We start from the raw sequence: 19,452 nt of genomic DNA, 5'->3' as shown, positions 1-19,452 counted from the left end.
TTTTTTTTAATGCAGGTTTTTAATGCAGAATTTCCCAAACGAAATTTGATCCAGTCCCATTTTCACACACACACACACACGCCCTGGAGAATACCTAGTTATACATAAAGGCACCTTAGTAGTCTGCTATGGTCCTGACAGCTCCAAGCTGAATCTCCCGTGTCTTCCACTACGTGGCCTGACTTACCCAGGACAACTGCAGATCTCTCGAAAACACTCCAAAGAGACCAAGACCTCAGACTGCTTTGTTTCACGGACTCTGGTACCTACGACGGAAATATTACCTTTTGCTGTTGATTTCCTATTGAGTTCATCCATTTTTATTTTTCAATTTTTTTAAAGAGCTATTTATTTTAGAGAGAGCAAGCACAAGTTAGGGGGAGAGGGAGAGGGAGAGAGAATCTTCAAACAGACTCCCCATTGAGTGTGGAGCCTGACACAGAGCTCCATTCCAGGATCCTGAGATCACGACCCGAGCTGAAACCAAGAGTTAGATGCTTAACCAACTGAGCCACCCAGGTGGCCCGAGTTCATCCATTTTTAGATAGAGGCCCTGATAGAACAGGAAGGTTTCTAGGCTGTTGACTTTGGGTAGCAGCCTCTGGGGCCATGAACTTGAAAGTGCTTCCCAAAAAGCCACATGTGGATGATCAGCTTGGTGCTTTCCCAGCTGTCCCCCTGGGTCCCCTGGTCCCCTGGTCATAGGCAGTATAGAACAAGCCAAAAGAGGGTTATAATTAGATGCAAAGTAAAAACCCAAACATATATGAGTGGGATGTGTGTGTGGGAGAGAGACATCGTGTCTCCGTAGATGACTGTTTTTCATTATATCCATGGCCACGTGGGTTTTAACCATCTATTTTGAATTTTCCATATTTTCATTGCAAAACATGAAAAGTCAGCTATATAATAATAATGGTTATGAGCACACAAAGTTCATGTGTCACAGCTGGAGGGAACAGTCCAGGAACAAGGGCCAGGTCACCTGATGTGACTCCTGGTTTAGAATGTCTTAGGTATCTGATTCCTATAAGATATCACCATTGAAAGTAAACAAAAATATGCCCTTGCCACCCTTTCCCTTTATTCACCGAAGAGACTACCGGACTCCGAGTTAGAAATTACTCAGTATCCTGTACACAAGCCCTGAACATGTTGGTTAGTGGGGAGATCCAATTAGACGCTCCATTCTTGACTGGAGCTCAAAATTCAAACAAATCAGTCAATACCTGCTGGAAAAGGAGGTTGGAGAGTGAGCCTGCAGAGCACCTTTCTTCTTGGAATACAGGAACCACAAGGCATGTCTGTGTCTCCATTCGCACTACAGACCTCCTCAGAGCAGGCAAGGTGGATAGAGCCAAAGGCCAACAACACTGATTACTGACTCTACCTCAGGCAGAACCCACTTTGCTCTTTGGAAACCTCTGCCCTCACCTGTGAGGCTGGAAACTCATGCATTTTTATGAGCCTCTGCAAACCAAGGTGCACAAAACTCAAAATAGCTGCAAGAAAAGAGATGAAGAATCAAAACTCGCTTTTGATTGAAACCACTTGAGATTTCTTGGAGAATTATCTCCCCTAATCCCTTTCGTGGGAAGAGAAAGGCAGCAGAAGCCAAATGATTGGCCTGCAGTGTCAGAGGGAGTGAGCCTGGGAATATGAAGGAAATAGAAGAGCCCTCAGCCCTCCAGGTGTGGGGTTCTAGGAGCTAAGGTTGAGAGAAAGCCCCCCTGGAGTAGCTGGAAATAAAGAACAGGAGCAGGACCAGCAGCTGGACACTCACTTGAGGGGAAGGAGGTTTTCTAAAACCCTCCATCAGCAGGCCGTCCCCATCGGCTGGGGGAAATGCACAGGCAGCCAGGGGCTGTCACCTTTCCCTTGGCAAGGAAGGGACCCCCACCCCGTTTCAGGACAGCTGATGCCCTACGTCCTGGTTCCACGTATGCGGGGTGCAGAGCGCAGCTGGAGCGGATTTCCAGCACGCCTGCCTCGGCCTCGGCCCCAAGAAACGATGTTCTCTGCACCAGCACCAGCGCAGCTCTGGGGGGAGTAGCTACGGGAGGGGGGTGGGGCGTAGAAGGAACCTGCGACTCCAGGACGCTTTCCCATCCAGCCCCACAGCGTTGCGTAAATCTGTTGTTTTGTTTGTTTTAAAGATTGTATTTATTCATTCATGAGAGACACAGAGAGGCAGAGACACAGGCAGAGGGAGAAGCAGGCTCCCTGCGGGAAGCCCCATGTGGGACTCGATCCCGGGACCCCCGGATCACGCCCTGGGCCCAAGGCAGACGCACAACCGTGGAGCCACCCGGGGGGCCCCAAAGCTGTTGCTCTGATTCCGCTGGAGACACAGCCGCAAACCTGATAGGTGGACAGGTGAAGTCATCCCAGGTGTTAGCCAGGATGTGAGGCGGACTGGAGGGAAACTCTGTCATGGCCCCGGAGGCGTGTGGCAGGGGAGGGTCTGGTTTCAGCCCGTGGAAGTGGTTGCGCCCGTGGTCGTGGCCGTGACTGGGGACGTGGCTGTGCCTGTACATGTGGCCGTGCCCATGGACGTAGCCATGCCCATGGACATGGACGTGCCCGTGGACGTGGCCGTGCCTGTACATGTGGCCGTGCCCGTGGATGTGGCCGTGCCCGTGGATGTGGCTGTGCCCGTGGATGTGGCTGTGCCCGTGGACACGGTCATGCCCATGGACGTGGCCGTGGCCGTGCCCGTGGACGTGGCCATGCCCATGCATGTGGCCGTGCCTCTGGATGTGGCTGTGCCTGTGGATGTAGCCATGTCCGTGGCCATGCCTGTACATGTGGCCGTGCCCGTGAACGTGGCCATGCCCGTGCATGTGGCCATACCCATGGATGTGGCCGTGCCTGTGGATGTGGCCGTGCCTGTGGATGTGGCCGCACCCGTGGACGTGGCCGTGCCCGCAAGTCTTGCAACCGAGGGAAGTGCAGCCCGCAGGGGCAGCGGGCGGGCACGGCCGCTGTCGCTGTCACTAGGAGGGAGGAACCACATCAGGTGGACTACCCAAAGCTCTAGACGTTGGAATTCCTTTAAGTTATTATTCTGACTGCCCCCAGGTGAACCTCAAGTATCTCCAACTGCTATATTTTATTTATCTATTTTGATCACGGCCTGCAAAGTAGATTGTTTGCTTGGAGAGGAAAGGGGGACTTCTCTTTCAACACTACTTTGACGTTAATATAACGCATCCCTCAGCACGCTGGGTACTGGTGAGGAAAGCCCTGGGGTGTGGCAGAAAGATCTCGGCTTTGGTCGCAAAGGGGTCCTTCGGGTACAAATCCCAGCTCGGGTGTCTGGGCTTACAGTCCCAGTCACAATGATGTGGTCCCAAAAGGGGGAATGACAGCGTTCCCCTTAAAGAGTTGTTGTCAGCTTTGGAGACTATCTGTAAAGCACAGAGCACCAGGGGGCATACAGATGGCAGTTGTCACTATTGTTTTTATGGTATGATTACTGTTCCTTCAAAATCAGGGAAACAGGAGGGGGCACCAGTCCATTAAGGACAGAGTGTAGATACCACCAAGGCAGGGCTGGGGTAGCAGCAGCAGCGGCTGCTGGAGATGGTGGCCAGGAGCTCAGGAGGTGGAGTGCCTGAGACAGGGAATGATCGGCGCCCCCAACCAGGGGAAGGGAGGGCTGGGAGGATGGTGGAAAGGTAACATCCAAATCACCAGACAGGAGGAAAAGTACTAGACTGGGCAGGAGCAGGCTTCAGGACCAAAAGTTCTGCAACAAGATAAGCAGACATGGACCAGAGCCTAGAAAAGTGCTGCTGGGGAGGTGACAAGAGGGGCTCACTTGTCTAGGTTCCTCCTGCACAAGGTGTGCGGCTACTCACCTGAGGGATAAGGATAGGAGGGCCCCTCCTGTGGGACTTTAGGAGGAATCTGGAATGTGCAGACTGCTAGGGTGTACGTTCTCCAAACTTTGTTTATTGCTTACCTGATGAAAGTAGGTACTTTCCATATACATATTTTTATTTACACGTTATTCATCTGCATTGATTACATATAAAATATGGCTTAGATTTTTAAAACACATACATGAAATGGGGTACCTGGGTGGCTCAATCCATTGAGTGGCCAGCTCTTGATTTCACCCTGGGTCATGATCCCAGGGTCCAGGGACTGAGCCGTGAGTCAGGCTCCACACTCAGCGGGAAGTCTGCTCCAGCTTTCTCTCTCTCCCTCTTCCTCTGCCCTTCTCTCCCTCCCCACCCCTCTGCCCCCACTGGCTCACTCTCTAAAATAAATTAATTAAAACACACACACACACACACAGAGATCTCCTATACAACACCATACCCATAGGTAACAGTACTGTATTGTGCACTTCAAGATTTGTCAAGAGAGGAGATCTCATGTTAAATGTTCTTACATAATTTTTTTTAATTGGAAGTTTCAGTGGCTTTTTTTCCCCTGCCCCTCAGTGGATCTTCTTGCACACCCAATTTTGGATACTCCTCACCCCCAAAACGGGAGGTGGAGGAGGCAGGGGAAGGGCATTCGCCTCCATTCTCAGAAAGGTAACAAATCCTTTTTCTTTCTCTAATACCAGTCATCTGAAAGTGGAGTTATTCGCATTTTTTGTTTCTGTTTCTGTAGGTCAGAGGGGTAAAATCAGAGAGAGAGGAAAACGTTTGACTTATGTAATAAAAGCACACGGAGCCCACAGCAATGCTCTTTAGAAAAACAGGAGGTGATGGAAACAGAAAGATTACCACTTCTGCAAGTGAAGGATGTTGACTCGTTATCTTGTGTCACTTACCCTGTGCCTGGTACTTCGTCTGGGACCAAAATAGGAGCTGCCTGCTCTGCTCCTCGTGAGGTGTATGGGCAGGCTCTAGGTCACACAACTCAACGTGTCAGTGGCACAGTGTGGCACTGGGTGCAGCCAGGTAGCCGTGGTAAGGCCCAGAGATCGCAGCAAAGGTGAGCCTCACCTGCTTTACCTGCTCTCAGTCCAGCTATGGCTCAGCCTTGTGTTTGTCCTATTTAGGGCCCGGATTCAGCTCTCCCCGTCTTTGTGCCTACCCTCCCGCTGCCTGGAATGCTTTGGTTCCTCCCCTGCAATCTTCTCCAGATACTCCTTAAGTCTACTCAACTTACAAACTCAGCTTAAGCTTTTCAAAATGGATCGCTTCCACTGATTTGCCCCCCAACTCAGTATCAGTTACAAGAACTAGTTGTTTATTTGCATTTCTGTCTCCCTCTGTTTTGCCATGAGCTCCATGAGGGCAAGGAGTGGGTCTCCCTGGCCTAAGAGTCTCAAGCTGACAGGGGGGACTTCAGTAATTCATGCTCCTGGAACTCCCCCCAGTGTGGGTCCAAACTGGGGAGGCCTCAGCTCCATGTAGTCATTCAGGGACTCAGTGTGGTGCCAACTCTGCCACCTTCATCCTACGATTCCAAGGTCATCCTGGGCATTGATACCCAGCTAGAGGAAGAGGGGAAAGCACAGGAGACTCATAAGCCAAGCCTGGAAATGGGGAAGATGAGGATCACTTTCTGCCACACCACACTGGCCACAACTGCAGCTCCGGCACTGCAACCGAAACCAAGAAGTATAGTCCAGTTGTGCGCCCAGGAGGTGAGGAAGCAAGCTCAGTGGTGAACCAGCAGCCTCTGCCACAGCGTCCCCGGCTGACTCCCACTCCCTGTGAGCCCTCAACCCCAGAAGAGGTGGGTGAGCTTGCCCTTGCAATGAAGGCAGGGTTTTGTAGGGAGCTTGAGCACATTTTCTCTCAACATCTTTCCAGACTTGTGCACAGTGCCATCTGCTGCTCGGAATCAAAAGCAGGAAGGGAGGTGGCATTGGGTCTGGGGATCTGAGGAACCCGGTTAAGATAAAGAGCCAGAATTTAGTGCTCTGGAATCTTCACTGGCTTGGTAACCAGAGGAGATTAGAGGAAATTGATAAGGCAGTCATTTTCTTTTCTTTTTTTTTTATTTTTTTTAATTTATTTATGATAGTCACAGAGAGAGAGAGGCGCAGAGGCACAGGCAGAGGGAGAAGCAGGCTCCATGCACCAGGAGCCCGACGTGGGATTCGATCCCGGGTCTCCAGGATCGCGCCCTGGGCCAAAGGCAGGCGCCAAACCGCTGCGCCACCCAGGGATCCCCAAGGCCGTCATTTTCATCTCCGACCAGTAACTGTGAGGACAAGGGAGAGGAGCTGCTAGGGTGGTTTTGGAAGACTTAATTTTTCTGTGAAATTACTAGGAGGTAAACAGAGAAATGAAAATCAAGAGGAGTATGTGAACGTTCCTATGTTGGAAGGAGCTAAGTCCAAGGGAACATTTGATTGGAGTCATAAGACCTAGATTTGACCCCTGGCTTTGCCACTAGCAGGCTGTAGTTTCCTTGGTTTTAAAATGAGGGAACAAGAAGATATTTGCAGGGCAGCTCCCGTGGCCCAATGGTTTAGCTCCGCCTTAACCCCCCGGGGTGCGATCCTGGAGACCCAGGATAGAGTCCCACATCGGGCTCCCTGCATGGAGCCTGTTTCTCCCTCTGCCTGTGTCTCTGCCTCTCTCTCTCTCTCTCTCTGTGTGTGTGTGTGTGTGTGTGTGTGTATCTCATGAATAAATAAATAAAATCTTAAAAAAAAAAAAAGAAGATATTTGTAGAACCCTTCCAGCTGGGAGTTCTAATCCAGTCATATAATAGACCCTTTTTTTAAAAGTTTTTAAATTCTAGTTAGTTAACATACAAGGCAACATTAGTTTCAAATGTAGATTGAGTGATTCAGCACTTCCATACATGACCCTGTGCTCATCGGGAAAAGTGCGTTCCTTCATCCCCATCACCTGTTTCACCCATCCCCCAGGTCCCCCCTCCCCTCTGGTGACCATCTGTTTGTTCTCTATAGTTAGGAATCTGTTTCTTGATTTCTCTTTTTTCCCCCCCTTTTTTGCTCATTTATTTGTTTCCTAAATTCCACATATGAGTGAAATTATATGCTACTTGTCTTTGACTGACTTATTTTGCTTAGCAGTATACCCTCCAGCTCCATCCATTTTGCTGCAAATGACAAGATTTCATTTGTGGCTGAATAAATATTCCATTGTGTATATACACCATATCTTCTTTATTCATTCATCAATTGATGGACACTTGGGCTTTTTCCATCATTTGACTATGGTAGGTAATGCTGGTGTAAACATAGGGGTACATAGATCTCTTTGAATTTATATTTTTACATTCTTTGGGTAAATACCTAGTAGAGTGATTGATAGGTCATAGGGTAGTTCTATCTTTAACTTTTTTGGAACTGCCATCCTGTTTTCCACAGTGGTTACACAAGTTCGCATTCCCACCAACAGTGCACGAGGATTCCCTTTTCTCCACATCCTTGCCAACACTTGTTTCTTGTGTCGTTAATTTTAGCCATTCTGCTAACAGTGAAGTGATATCTCATTGTAGCTTTGATTTCCCCGATGAGAAGTGAATTGAGCATCTTTCCATGTGTCTGGTAGCCATTTGCTTGTCTTCATTAGAAAAATATCTATTCATGTCTTCTGCCCATTTTTTAATTGGATTATTTGGGGGGGGGGGCATTGACTTTAATATGTTCTTTACAGATTTTATATCAGATATGTCATTTGCAAATTATCTTCTCCCATTCCATAGATTGTCTTTTAGTTTTGTCGATTGTTCCATTTGCTATGCAGAAGCTTCTTGTTTTGATGAGTCCCAACAGCTTACTTTTGCTTTCATTTCCCTTATCTCAGGAGACCTAGCTAGAAAAAAATTGCTAAGGTCAATGCCAAAGAGGCTACTGCCTGTGTTCTCTTCTAGGATTCATATGGTTTCAGGTCTCACATTTAGGTCTTTATCCTATTTTGAATTTATTTTTTTGAGTATGGCATAAGAAAATGGTTTTCCCAACACCATTTGTTGGAGAGATAGTATTTTTCCCATTGGATATCCCTTCCTGCTTTGTTAAAGATAAGTTGGCCATATAATTGTGGGTTCGTTTCTGGGTTTCCCACTCTGTTCATTGATCTATGCATCTACTTTTGTGCCAATACCATACTGTCTTGATGACTACAGCTTTGTAATAGAACTTGAAGGCTGGAATTGTGATGCCTCCATCTTTGTTTTTATTTTCCAAGACTATTTTGGCTATTTGGGGCCTTTTGTGCTTCCATACGCATTTAGGATTGTTTTGGTTCTGTGAAAAATGTTGGTATTTCGATATGGATTGCAGTAAATGTGTAGATTGCTTTGGGTAGTATAGACATTTTAACAATATTTGTTCTTTCACTCCATAAGCGTGGAATGTCTTTCCATTCCTTTGTGTCATCTTCAATTTCTTTCATCAATGCTTTGTAGTTTCCTGAGTACAGGTCTTTCATTTCTTTGGTCAGTTTTATTCCTAGATTTCTTATGGTTTTTGTTGCAATCATAAATGGGATTGATTCCTTAATTTCTCTTCCTACTGCTTCCTTATTGGTCTATAGAAATGCAACAGAACATGAAAGACTCCTTTCTCTGGGAAACAAACTAGGGGTGGTGGAAGGAGAGGTGGGCGGGGGGGGTGGGGGTGACTGGGTGGCGGGCACTGAGGTGGGCACTTGACGGGATGAGCACTGGGTGTTATTCTGTATGTGGACAAATTGAACACCAATAAAAAATAAGTTTATTAAAAAATAAAAAAAGAAAAAGAAAAAAAAAAGAAATGCAACAGATTTCTGTACATTGTTTTGTACCCTGTGACTTTACAGAATTCTTGTATGAGTTCTGGCGTTTTTTAGTCGAGTCTTCTGGGGTTCTATATATAATATCATGTGACCTGCAGATAGTGAAAGTTTTACTTCTTCCTTGCCAGTTGGATGTCTTTTATTTCTTTTTATTGTCTGCTAAGGCTAGGACTTCTAGTAATTATGTTGAATAAAAGTGGTGAGAGTTGACATCACTGTCTTGTTCCTGACCTCAGGGGAAAAGCTCTCAGTTTTTCCCCAGTTAGAATGATATTGGCTGTGGGTTTTTCATATATGACCTTTATAATCTTGAGGTATGTTCCCTCTACACCTACTTTGTTGAGGGTTTTTATCATGAATGTATGTTGTACTTTGTGAAATGCCTTTTCTGCATCTATTGAGCTAGTCACATGGTTCTTATCCTTTCTTTTATTAATGTAATGCATTGCATTGATTGATTTGCAAATGTTGAACCACCCTTGCAACCCAGGAATGAATCCAACTTGACTGTGGTGAATGCCTTTTAAAATTCATTGTTGGATTCAGTTTGCTAGTATTTTGTTGAGAATTTTTGCATCTATGTTCATCAGGGATATCGGCCTATAGTTCTCTTTTTGAGTGCTATCTTTATCTGGTTTTGAAATCAGGGTAATGTTGGCCTCATAGAATGAATTTGGAAGTTTTCCTTCATTTTCTATTTTTTGGATAGTTTGCAGAGAATAGATATTAACTCTTCTTTAAATGTTTGGTAGAATTTGCCTGTGCAACCATGTGGTCCTGGACTTTTCTTTGTTGGGAGTTTTTTGATTACTGATTCGATTTTTTTTGCTGCTTATCAGTCTGTTCAAATTTTCTATTTTTTCCTGTTTCAGTTTTGGTGGCTTATATGCTTCTAGAAATTTTCCTATTTTTTACCGGATTACCCAATTTTTAGCATATAATTTTTCATAATATTCTCTTATAACTTTGTATTTCTGTGATATTAGTTGTTATATCTCCTCTCTGATTTGTAATTTTATTTGGGTCTTTTCTCTTTTCTTTTTGTTAAGTCTGGCTAGAGATTTATCAATTTTATCGATTTTTTTCAAAGAACCAAATCCTGGTTTCATTGTTTCATTTATTTCTGCTCTAATCTTTATTGTTTCCTTCCTTCTGTTGGTTTAGGCTTCATTGATTGTTCTTTTTCTAGCTCCCTTTGGCGTAAAGTTAGATTGTTTATTTGTGATTTTTCTTGCTTTTTGAAGTAGGCCTATAGTGCTATAAACTTCCCTCTTAGCATCACTTGTGCTGCATCCCAAAGGTTTTTGACTGTTGTGTTTTCATTTTCTTTTGTTTCCATGTATTTTTATTTATTTCTTCTTTTATTTCCTTATTGACCCATTTCTTGTTTAGTAGCATGTTATTTAGCCTCCATGTATTTATGGTCTTTCCAGATTGTTTCTTGTGGTTGACTTCTAATTTCATAGCATTGTGGTCAGAAAAGGGCCATGGTATGATTTCAATCTTCTTGAATTTGCCGAAGTCTGTCTTATAGCCTAATATGTGATGATAGATTCTGGAGAATGTTCCATGTACACCTGAAATGAATTATGTATTCTGCTGTTTTAGGATGGAATGTTCTGAATACATCTGTTTAGTTCATCTGGCATATAGAACCCATTGTAAAGATGGTAGCTGAAGCCATAGAAATACATTGGATCCCCCAGGGAGAGTGGCTTTTGTTTCCTTTTTTAAAAAAATCCAAATCCATATGTTTTAACCTTCATATCAGAAACATCTATTTCTTGCATTTAAAGACACATAAATGTGTATTTTTTAATTAGGTGAGGACTCACTGACTGATTGGCAGTCGGTGATGAGGGAAGAGAGTTTCTAGGTTGGTATAACAGGGTAGCTGATGAAGCCCTGCAACTAATAACAATAATAGTTAACCCACCTGTGAGCACATTCTAATTGCTTTCCATAGGTTTTCTCACTTTCCACAACAACCCCTGTGAAGATCACAGCTGTTGGCGTCTTTCACAAAAGAGAAAACTGAGGAGGCACCTGAGTGGCTCAGTTTGTTGAGCATCTGCCTTTGGCTCAGGTCATGATCTCAGGGTCTTAGGATTGAGGCCCACCTTGGGGTCCCTGCTCAGCGGGAAGTCTGCTTCTCCCTCTCCTTGTGCTCTTTCCTCCCAACTTGTGCTCTTTCTCTCTCTCTCAAATGAAATCTTTAAAAAAGAGAGAGAAAACTGAGACTCAGAAAATACTGGTGGAAGAACAAATGAGGGAGGAAAATGACAGATGAAGACCTCTCCACCAAAATGTGGTGCTATGCTCCCTCTCACGGTGCAGACTTGGTGCTGGGATGTGCACTCTTCCCCTGGCCATCTAGGTGGCCCGATGGAGCAGGAATGGAAGTAGCATGATGCTAAAACACAGATATTCCCGTGCCATGCTCTCCTCGGCCCCTTCTCTTGACTCCATGTTGATCCCAAGGCAATCTTGGATGCTACCTATGGAAGATGGCAGACCCTTCTTGAGTCTGGATACCTAAATGACCTTGTAGAGCAGACCTCCTGTGCCACATGTCACCCTCCCCCTCCTGGCCTACCTTGGAACGTGACACAGATGAGAAATAAATTGTTATTGGGTAAGCCACTGAAATTTGGAAGTATCTTAAAACAGCAATTATAGAGAGTGAATATCTTGCTATATCTGAGTAAAACTGAGGGGGAAGTAAAGATGAGGAATAGTAGCCATGTTGAGTTTGAAATCATTGGGAAAACCAGGGGATGGACAGCGGAGACACATGGGGTTGCCGTTAATGCACACAAATCCACCTGTGTGCTTGATCATAAGTAAATAACAGAGGGAAAGAATTTCTCCTTCTGCCTTCTCACCCCATAGCCATAGGCTCTAAGCAGGCGGTGAAATGGGAGGTATGAACCTGTTCATTCTCCAGGCGGTCTCATTTCCTTCATATGTCCTCACAATACGAACACCCCAGCACTCCGAGTAGAACTCCAGTCTGTAATGAAACAGTTTTTTCTACATAATGGCTCCAAATTGGAGCCAGCTGTTTCATCTCTTGTTCAACAACAACAACAAAAAAAACAATGAACAAGTCTCCCGTCGAAGAAGTGTTGTTTTTCCTCAGACCCTGGTCTTAGAACTCAACCTCACAGAGGATGTGACTCTCCTGCGTAAGTCTGGGCATTACTGTTTCCAGGAGGGCAGCTGATTTGTGCGAGAGGATTGGCTCTCTTGGGGAGTATGAAGAGAGGGCCAAAGATGGAACCCTGGGGGCCCCAACATTTGGGAGGCAGAAGGAGGAATGCTCTTACGGGCTAAAGAGCAGAAATGGGAGGTGAAGTAGAAGGACCAGGAGTATTTAGTGCTCCCCAAACCAAATGAGAACTGAATGCCACAGAGTGAATAACATTGTTTCAAATGTAAAGAAAAAAAAAAAGCAAGCTGAGAAAAAGGACCCTGCATTTGATAATCAAAGTATCACTCGTGACTGTTGCCAGAGCAATTTCGGTGGAGCTGCAGGCATAAAAATCAGACATTGATGGATAAAACAGTGACTGAGCAGTGAGCTGGAGGGAGCTGGGCTCTGAGATGTCTGGTACTTGGTCAGGTCCGAAGATCCGGATGAGCTCAGAGAGCCAGCCCCTTCATCCTCCACCACCATTTTCTCACTGTCCAAGTACTCTCGAACTCAGTTTCTTTATCTGTAAAATGGGTTTAATGATCCCTGTCCCAGAGGTTTCTGAGGATTAAATGAGAAAACAGTTGTGATGGGCTTTTAAGAAACCAAACAACTTGGAATGCTAGAGAAATTTTGGGCATTCCAGGTATTGCAAAATCTTCCTCTCAGTGAGGATGGCCAGGCAGCCGAGCACCTGTCCACAGGTGCCACACAATCCATCTCCTAGAACTGTATCACTGAAGTGCCCGAGGGTGATGATTTGAGGAACATAATCAGAGCAGCCCTGTGAAACCCCGTAGTTCCATTGCCGGAAAGCTGTTGAAGATGTGTGTATTGCATTACAAATTCTCCTCCTAAGCTGACCTGGTGAGTGTTATCCCAGGTCACAATGGTGTAAATAATTGTGTTTCTCCTGAACAATGGGCCTGTTTTTATCTTGCAACTGATCACGTTCCACTTTTCTGCAGTGATAACCGGGAAGCTTAGAGACAAATGTGTGGTCCACCCATTGCAGGTACAGAAGACACCATGTGTACATTTTTGTACTAGACTCCTCTCCAGTACTTTATGTCCTTGTTACTCTCCTTTAAAATGTGTTATTTTATATTACACATTCTTAGAGTCTAAATGTTTGCTGTTACAAGAGAAGATAGAATTTTCTTGGGTGGTGAATAATTTTTAGCCCCATAGTATAGCTGATTTTCTTTTTTTTAAGATTTTATTTATTTATTCATGAGAGACAGAGAGAGAGAGAGAGAGAGAGAGGCAGAGACACAGGCAGAGGGAGAAGCAGGCTCCATGCAGGAGCCTGATGTGGGACTTGATCTCGGGTCTCCAGGACCAGGCCCTGGACTGAAGGCGGCACTAAACCACTGAGCCACCCAGGCTGCCCTATAGCTGATTTTCAAATATATATTAATACCTCTCCAGTCTACCTAGATATCCTATAAAGCTTGCCCCTGTGTATCGTCCTTAATACCAGAGCTCATGACAGTAGCTGACACCAACTGAACCCCTGCTATGGGCTGTTCTAAGTGCTTTTATATGTATAAATTCATTACTTATCATAAGAATCCTACTTATGTCTGCTTTACAGATAAGACAATTGAGGCCCATAAAAATTAAGTAATTTTGCCAAAGCTACACAGAAAGTGATGGACCTAAGATTAAAAACCCAATTCTTTGGCTCCAGAGTCTGTGTCCTTTCTCACCAAGTATGGAGTTAGAAAAATGCCACTCCTCTACATGCTCAGAGACATAATACTTTAAATATTTGATTTCTGATGCTTTGTACGATACTGGCAAAAAGCACTAAGGAAGGAGAACAAGGTAGCTGAATTAATATTTTTTTCATGTAATGAAATGGGCAAAAGACAGCTAAGAAAAGTACCATATCTAAACACAAGTATTAGGAATACAGCTCTCTTTGTTAAATAAGTGATTTTTGATTCAACTAATCTCCCTCCCCTGGCTTCAAACAGTCCTAATCTTTCTCTTAGGGTGCTAATTGCCCATACCTGTCATGTGCCTTATCATAATTTTAACTTTTTGAAGGCAGCTGGATGAAATAGATATCAGTCTATGAGGAAAACAGGTTATTTGTAATAAACATGTCATGTCAAGCGTTTCTACCCTTCATCAACTTAGCAAAGTAGAGAGTGGTCCAGTTGGATATTGAAAAAACAAGGAAATGACGTTGCTGGTTCAGGAATTTATGGCTTCTCACCCTTTATTTCTCCTCAGAAGGCAGTAAACAAGATTATACTTTTAATCGCTGGCCGTGCATTGCCACTCTGCTATCTTTAGAGTGCATTGCACAGCTTATGGATGATAATAATATTCTTGCTTAATAAGGATATGAAGCTAATGCTGTTCCCACATTTCAAATATCCTACTCCCTCTCATCATTCAGGCCCCAGGCCATGTCCCACCCTTTCCACAGAATGATTCCTCCTTCCCTGAGCATGCCAGTTCACGTGGACAAGACTTCTTTCTCAATCCCTGCAATACCCTTTGACACCCATATCATTTCTACAAGCACAATACTTAACACCTGACATTGTCATTCATGTTGCTACGAGAATCTGTAGCAGGCATTATAAGTTCCTTTAAGCAGGAAGTTTCCTTATATTAACTATGTCCCACAGCACCAAGTTCAAAGGAAGGGCACCAGAAATATTAGGTGAATTATGTATTCATAAGAAAGGGAGGGAGTGAATGAATGAATGAATGAATGGAAAGAAGTTTGAAGGTTTCTGTGATTGACTAATCCTGCCTTTGCTTAGGGTAGTATTTCTCTAAGGACGGTCTTTCCACCTTCTGCTCTGAATTACTCGAAATGAAGAAATAACTATAAATTCAAATTCCTGAGCTCCACCCCCAATCCCTACAACCAGAATATCTGGAGTTGGGGTAGGAATTTGCATCTTAACAATGTACCCCAGATGACTCTTTTATTTTAAGTAGGCTCCATGACCTGGATCCCAATGTGGAGCTTGAACTCAGGACCCTGTGATCAAGACCTAAGCTGAAATCAAGAGTCAGATGCTTAACGGACTGAGCCACTCAGGTGCCCACCCCCCGCCCCCAGCCAGGTGAATCTTTGGCATACTACTGTAGAGAGCTACTGTCTTATCAGAGTATGTTTACAAGATATTTTTTGAATGATGAATTGGAATAATCTGGATTAAACACTGTTCCTTTCCATTGATTTTGTAATTAAGCTCAAATTTGTAACAACCTGGGTGTCATACTCTTTGTAAGACATCAACTCTCATTGGGCTCAGCGGTTTAGCACCACCTTCCGCCCAGGGTGTGATCCTGGGATCGAGTCCCACATGGGGCTCCCTGCATGGAGCCTGTTTCTTCCTGTCTCTCTCTCCCTCAATCATGAATAAACAAATAAAATCTTTAAAAAAAAAAAAAGGAGATCAACTCATAAAAGAAAGGGATTAAAAAAATTTTTTTTCGCAAGCAGTGTTGTAAATCCACTGGAATTGAGGTAAATCGCAAAGCCCATAATTATATACTATTATGATTCAATGACACTTCTGCCTGTAGCATCAGTTCACTTGAGTTTTTTAACTTGCACATTTCCCAAGAGAAGCCATATCCCTCTGGGCAAACTGTGGTAGGATCTTAGTTTGGTCTTCAATGTATGATCACTGGACTATCTCACAAATTCTCTCCTTGCGTCTTCCCTTTTGAAATGTCTCCATGTAGGGGCCCCAGGACACAGACAAAGAACCATTCTTCCAAACTAGGGCACTGGTCCTGCTCTGGAAGCAGCTTCTATTCTGAGCAATAGATGCCCCCAAACACAGCAGGAATAAACCCCTTCTTCATATCCTTCTCCTTATCTGCAGACTTTTTATTTCAATGGGAGATTTTTCTTTTTTATTTAAGATTTTACTTAGAGATACAGCACAGGGGAAGAGCAGAGGGAGAGGGACAAGCAGACTCCTCACTGAGTGTGGAGTCTCGAGGCACCATGGGGCTTGATCCCAGAACGCTTAGATCATTATCTGAGCCAAAATCAAGAGTTGGATGCCCAATCCACTGAGCTGCCCAGGCACCCCTTAAATGGGAGAACCCGGTAGGTCTACCATGACCACTCAACTCTGTTTTGCTTTTCTCTTTCTGCAGTAGAGAACAGCCTCTCTCAGAACCCAAAGCTTTGATGTCACCTTCCATAACAGGCACTGTGTGCATATGGGTCCTTCCTAGTCTCTGAGAGTGCAGGAAAAATGCCTTGAAAGGAATTTCACTGAATTGGCTCTAGACAACTTTGAGTCTTTTTTCCTAATCCTCTACTTGCATGATAGTCATTGAAATTCAAGTCACCTGTTAGGATTGAAGAACTAGAGAAATGAGACCCTTTCTCCTGGAGTTTCCAAGTTAATAGTTTCAAAACTGAGTTCCCTGCTGTGGTCAATGAAGCACACTCTTTCATCTTCTCCAACATTTAAATTCTCTTTATAGGTTTTTAAATACTTTCTCAATACCTTTTTTTGAGGTGTTTTCATCACAAGTATGCATATGCACACACACATAGACACAGACACACACAAGTTTCCCATGTCTGCCCCATATTTGGGCACTACTTTACTAGGCTATCTTTTGTGTTTCATCTACATTTCCATTATTCCACAACAGTGCCACATTCCAGGACAGACAACCGTTTTCTTGTCCACTTCTTATTTTGATCCACAGGTCACACTAAAAGCAAAAGAAAGGGTCTCAAGGGGCAGCTGGCTGGCTCAGTTCGTAGAGCACGTGACTCAATCTCTAGTTGTAAGTTCAAGCCCCACGTTGGGTGTAGAGATTACTTAAAAATATTTTTTAAGGGATCCCTGAGTGGTGCAGCGGTTTGGCGCCTGCCTTTGGCCCAGGGCGCGATCCTGGAGACCCAGGATCGAATCCCACGTCAGGCTCCCGGTGCATGGAGCCTGCTTCTCCCTCTGCCTGTGTCTCTGCCTCTCTCTCTCCTTCTCTCTGTGTGTGTGACTATCATAAATAAATAAAAATTAAAAAAATATATTTTTTTAAAAAAAGAAAGAAAGGGCCTCAGACAATATAAGTGCCATGTTTAAGATGCTGGCTTCATAGAAATAGATTTCATGTTTTCCAGAGGAGGCTGTGCATCCTACTATAACCAGTCGTTTGGTGCCATCTGCTGGACACAAAGCATCGCAGGTTGAGGGGAAGCCGGTCTGGTTTAACGGGCATCAGGTGCCCCCTGCATACCTGGAACTGTTCGTGCTGGAAGGATGCTCTCCATCCCTTTATGACAAATAAACTCCCCAACTTTTAAGAAATATCTCAAAAGCCAAGGGCCTTTTCTATTCCTATTTCCTCTGCACTTCATGAAGCGCCTTTGTTTATTTAGTCGAGCAAGTCAGGAGAACTAAGGAGCTCATGATAACCAACAATTAGAAGTCACGTTTCCTTTGTCACTGTGTCCTTAGAATCCAGCATAGCAACTGGCACATGGTAGCAGCTCTGGCCTTGATTTTGTTTTGTTTTGTGGCATTTTTTAAAGATTTTATTTATTATTCATGAGAGACACACAGAGAGGCAGAGACATAGGCAGAGGGAAAAGCAGGCTCCTCGCTGGGAGCCTGATGCAGGACTCAATCCCAGGACCCTGGAATCACAACCTGAGCAAAAGGCAAATGCTCAACCACTGAGTGACCCAGGTGTCCCTGTTTCTGTGGCATTTTGAATGCAACTGTAAGCAAGTATTACCTGAGGTGGGTGCAGATGACTCACAGAGATGTTTATTTGAAGAGAGAGCTTTCTAGACTTCTCTGCCTCGGTAGGTCCTTAAAAGCTCTTAACCAGAAACCTTCCACATCTTATGTAATAAATCTTTATTAAAGAAAGAAACACCATATGTAAAAACAAATCAGTAACAAACTCCTGGACAGGGGCAGGAGAGACTGGATTTTGCATTCTAGGTATTCCATGAAACTGAGCCTAAAACTGGAGCAATAGTAAATGCCTAAAATATATTTTTAAAACTGATAATTAAAATACTTGCTCAATGTGCTAGTTAATTTTATGTGTCAACTTGGCTCGGCCTTTAGTTCAAGTTGTTTGATCAAACACCAGTCTAGATGAGGCTGTGAAGTTATATTTCAGATGTAATTAATATTTAAATCAGTAACGGTGAGTAAAGCTGATTATCCTCCATAATGTGGGTGGGCCTCATCCAATCAGTTGAGGGCCTTAACACCAAAGAGTAAAGTTCCCCAAAGTGGGCATAGCTTCCGGTCAAGACTGCAGCATAGAAACCCTGCCTGAATTTCCAGCCTGCCTACTCACCCTGTAGATCCCAACCCTCTCTCATCTCACTCTTTCTCCCCATATAGAGAAAAAAAAATGTTTCCATCTGGAGAACCCCAATATATCCAGTACAGTACTTCCATGTGCATGCTACATCACTGGTTCTCAAACTGATAGGCATTAGGATACACACCATTTACATCATTGTCTCTGAGAGTACAGCTCAGGCGCCTGTATATGTAGTAAGTTCTACAGTTGGTACACTAAGTTTAGCAATGTGCATTACACCAGGTTCGATTAAGACCTTTTTGATACACGTTATGTGCTTATTCTTTATAGCCCACATATATTCTTTTTTTAAAAGATTGATTGATTTGAGTGAGGGGAGAGAGGGTCAAAGGAGAAGAAGAAAGTGAGAAGCAGAGTCCCTGCTGAGTGCAGAGCACAATGTGGGGCTCAATCTCAGAACTATGAGATTATGACCTAAGCTGAAATCAAGAGTCAGATGCTGGGACACCTGGGTGGCTAAGCAGTTGAGCATCTGCCTTTGGCTCAGGGCGTGATCCTGGTCCCAGGATCGAGTCCCACATCGGGTTCCCTGCAGGGAGCCTGCTTCTCCCTCTGCCTGTGTCTCTGTGTCTCTCATGAATAAATAGATAAAATCTTTTTTTAAAAAAAGTCAGATGCATAATTGACTGAGCCACCCAAGCACCCCTAGCCCACCCATATTTTTTATGTGCTTAAAGAATATATTCTTTATAACCTGCATAGCTTATTCTTTATAGAAAGGGGAACTAACGTTTATTATGTACCTCCCATGTGCCAAGTCCTAGACTAGGCTTTGAGTGTATTATCTCATATCTCACTCAACTCTCTTGTTATAGAGTAGACCTAGTTATCTCAAGGTTAGTAACCTGTTCAGGATACACATTCATTTGTTCATCAGATAATGCAGAGCAGCTGCTATGGGTCAGGCACTTTGCATGGCCCTGGAGCTGGCAAGGTGAATGAGAGACAGAGTCCCCTCATGGAGCTAATTCTCTAGAAAGGATAACCAATAACAGTCAAGTGAACAAGAAATGAATACTGCCATAGGGCATGTGGATTGTGCCACCCAGGAAATGAGTAACGGGAGGTGACTGAGTAACTGGAATGGATCCACCCTGAGTTAAGTTAGTCACAGAGGGTGAACTTCAAGCTCAGACCTGCCTTTGTCAAGTTATACTGGAGCTACGTGTG

The sequence above is a fragment of the Vulpes lagopus genome, chromosome 8, assembly GCF_018345385.1.
Source record: "Vulpes lagopus strain Blue_001 chromosome 8, ASM1834538v1, whole genome shotgun sequence".
Classification (NCBI taxonomy): domain Eukaryota; kingdom Metazoa; phylum Chordata; class Mammalia; order Carnivora; family Canidae; genus Vulpes; species Vulpes lagopus.
This window is presented reverse-complemented; position numbering follows the sequence as displayed.